This window comes from Lactuca serriola, chromosome 5 (assembly GCF_051521515.1).
Source record: "Lactuca serriola cultivar US96UC23 chromosome 5, Lser_US96UC23_V15, whole genome shotgun sequence".
NCBI classification, from domain to species: domain Eukaryota; kingdom Viridiplantae; phylum Streptophyta; class Magnoliopsida; order Asterales; family Asteraceae; genus Lactuca; species Lactuca serriola.
In genome coordinates, this window is record NC_136412.1 from 230,874,455 (window position 1) to 230,878,695 (window position 4,241).

The window sequence follows — 4,241 nt, forward strand, 5'->3', positions numbered from 1 at the left end:
TTGAGTCTAATCGTTTCCGGGATGAATCTTTTACTCGAAGGATTATCTGATCCTTCTATCAAGTATAAGTATTCTACAGTTGGTTATGGATATGGATTATGTTTCTGATGGTAGCATCGAGATAATCGGAGTGAGAAGTTTTATGGTTGAACAGTTATTCAATGAGGTTTTGGCATGGTAGTTTTAGAGCATAGACGGTCTGTCAGGAAGACAAACCATTATAGATTTCAGATCTCGAAAAGACAGAAGTAGTCTCTGAATGACAGTAAGGATTATCCTTCATCAGCTTTGGAAGGTCTTGATGGTTGGATTCAGTTTCTTTGGGAAGGCCACTGACTACGCGGGATGATGGTTGTACTCCCAGGATGGCGGGTGCCAGTGGAAGTGGGAAACATTAGTTGGTTCAGGACAGGTGGGAGGAAAGTTGTGGGCGTGACGCGCGAGATGTTTGCGGGTAGGTGACTGTATCGGAATTTGAGGAAGAAGTCCAATTTAATTGGGGGAGAGTTGTAACACCTGTAAACCAGAAGGCAAATTAAGGAAAGAAAACCTCCAATCAAGAAGGCAACACGTCGAGTTGAAGGGCAAAAACTCGACGAGTAGGAACTTTGTCACACATGACTTTGCAAGACCAACTCGATGAGTTGGAGGGGACCAACTCGACGAGTTGGATGGGGATTGGGAAACCTTAGATCCGGGATTTTGCACCCTAATTAAACACTTTATGACTTAGGGTTTGGCCTCATTTCCAGCCTCCATTGTCCAAAACCTTAGCCACGAAACCCTAGAGCCTCGTGTGAGCTTGTAAGACCTTTATGAGAGAAATCTTATGCTTTTGAAGCTTGTGGAAGAAGAGGAAGCTAGAGGACTCAAGAAGAAGAGAGCAGATCCAGAAACTTCACTTCATTTGCAGCATTTTTGGGTAAGCAAGTCTCAAACTTGCTCAATGATTTCTTAGATCTCTTCATTTCACTTTTATGGGGGTTTTTGGTCCAAGAATGTTAGCTTTTGGGAAATGGACGACCCAAGTGGATATTCTTCTAATCTAGGACCTTAGAGGGCTATCGTGGCATAAAGGTGCAAACTTTATGGCCATTGATGCCCCATGCAAGCTTTAGGATGACATTTTGGCCTTTTAAGCCCCACAAGGCCATGCATGGAGATAAAGGTAGAAACTTTACGTGCTAAAATGATGCCCAAGGCCTAGATCTCTGTTTGTATGCTTTAGTTTGGAGTATGCATGACTTGTGGACCAAGATCTAATTCCTAAAGAGTTAGGATTTCAGACAAACCCGTCAAATAAGGGTATTAACGGGTAAAGTTGGAAACTTTACCCTTAAAAGGACGCTTTCAGTATGTATGAGAAGCAAGAAGCTTAGATCCAAAGTGTAGGGACTTAATTCGTTAAGATGGCCCAAATAGACAGAGGAACTTGTCGAGGCCATAGAGGAACTCAACGAGTTGAGTCGATTTGTCCCGATTCTGAACATGGTAGAACTCGACGAGTCTGAGGATGACTCGATGAGTTGACTTGCCTAATCGCGACTATGAGTAGCCAGGGAACTCTGTGAGTCAGGGTAATGAATTGACGAGTTGGATCGCGATTTCAGGGTTTTTGATTTATGGAAACTCGACGAGTTGATGGCTTAACTCGGCGAGTTGAGTCAACCCAGACTTTTCTTAGTTTGTAAAATGGTTAGAGAAGCTCATAACCATTTCCTTAGTCAAAGTCACAATTTCTTTTGATGTGCCTAAATAAGTTTAAGCTCGGCTCAAGCTCGTTATGAAGCTCATTTAGTAATACCCGAAATCCATAGTTTCCTAAATATGTTTTTATTTTATATATGAAAATAATAATAATTATATTATATAAAGGCTCGTTTAGGCTAGAGAGCCTAATCGAGCTTAGTCACATAGGCTCGAGCTCGAGCTCGTTTAATAAACGAGCTTAATATTAAGTTCGAGTCGAGCTTTTAACGAGCCGATCCCGAGTAGCTCGCGAGTAGCTTGGCTCGTTTGCACCCCTAGTCCCGTGTATGTATGTTAGTATATGTCGAGTTAGGCCCCGATATCAGGTTGTGCCCGATGTAGGTTTATGAGTTTCCGGACTTCGGTCTGATGCCGGGGTAAGCCCGATGAATGTTTGTATGCTTGGTGTCTTCGTGATTCTTGCATGTTTCTGTTAGAATGTTCCTGATTTCGATCTGATGTCGAGGCAAGCCCAAGGAATGTTTATATTTATGCTAGATGATTATGTTATATGTATTGTTGATATGATTATGTATACCGAGCTTTGCTCGATGCCGGGCGGGGTCCGATGCCGGATTTCGGTCCGATGTCGGGCGGGGCCCAATGTCGGACTATGGTTCGATGCCAGGTGGGGCCTGATGTAGTATGTTAGGCCCAAGTTATGATGTTATGTGATTATATGATATGCGTATGGTATATGGTAGTTTGGGAAGACTCACTAAGCTTCGTGCTTACAGTTTTCAGTTTTTGTTTCAGGTACTTCCGCTAGTAAGGGGAAGAGCTCGGGATTACTGCATTGCATACACCACAACGTTTAGCCTGAGATGATTTACTCTGATATTTGGACATATGATTTTGATACAGTGTTTTGATATGATATTTTGAGATACTATCATATATGTTTTTATGAGATCTTTCGGGTTATCATGGTATTATTATAAATTAAAATTGAAATTTTTGGACCGTATTTTTTGGATATTACACAATCAAATTTTATTTCAAATGGATTCAAGTCCTAGCCAATCCCAAAGGTACGAAAAATAGTTTGAACAAGAAGAATTGGTGTTGGTGAAAGCTTACATCGTCACTTTTGAAGAAAATGACTGGAAAATCCACAAATATTGGTTGATTTTGTGGAACAATTATGGATCACTTTAAACGGCAACTTGAGATTTCGTATTGTGCAATACATCAAATTAACTTCAATTGGAAGGATATGTGGGAACGGTTAACGAATTCAATTCTATTTTCACCCAAAAGATGAATACACATGCATCTAAAATTTCTGACGACGATATTTTAAACACAACAAAAACTAAGTATCACGAACGCCATAACATGAAATATTTTCGACACGAGGTGACATGAAATATTCTAAAACCCACCCTACCTTTTTAAGAATTTAGTTATTGTCCTTGAATTTTAATTTTAATTTCTTACTTTTATTTACTATTAGTAGTGGTTAATGTTTTATTTAATGAAATGTTATTTTTATTTTTAAAATCTATTTTTTTTTTTTGTTTTAAATAAGCAAACGTTTAAATCAATAAATAAAAAGATAAAAAATTGGGTGAGGTGAGATGGATAGAAGAGATAAATTTGAAGGCGAGATATATGACATTGATGTTACAAGTGAGTTCGGAGAGATGGAATAGATAGACTCCCCCCTTCCTTAATATAGTTGCCTACAAGGGTTGTTGTTTTATATTGTTAACCGGTTTTCCTAGACGTGGCCTCACACGAATAGTCCATGTACTTCATAATTAAGTATATTATTGCAACATCTATGACAATAGAAATTTTAATTTTTTAAGGAAACAACTTGAAAAAAAAAACTAAACAAAAATTGCAACATGTTTTGATGATTTATGCATTAGCTAGTCATACCATGGAAAACTCTTCCAAATTTTTTTGATTGCCCAAAATTTGGTTTGATAAATTAGATTTAGTAACTGTCTGCATATTTTTCTTTTGTATGAAGAAATGACTCAATGAAATAACGAGTCACCGTTAATATCGACACATCTGACAAATGTTCGGATTTCATGCCATTCTTATATGTGCATTCCATTTGACTTGTGATGGGCAAATATACAAAGAAAAACAGCAAGAAATGGACACAAATATCTTGTTGTTTTTAGGATTGACAAGACATGTATGTGATGTGATCTTGTGTTTGTTTGGTTCCCTTTGGATCACTCCAAATGATTCATGTTCTTTCCCCCTTTTTCCTCTGCAAATCTTATCATTTCCCACTTTTGGGTTGCAATTTCAGTTAACAACACGTACCAGAAATTGTTGTGCTACAAAGTGGCATTTTTATGGGAACCTGCAATCCTCCATGACTTGCCCCATACATTCTTCCCCCCAACCTTACCCACCATCATTCAAAGATCAAGATTCTTCCTTGTTACCAACTAGCAAATCTTGGCACCTAATTGTTCCAACAACTAACATTTAATGATTAATTCATATATGTTTTTTTATGTTTC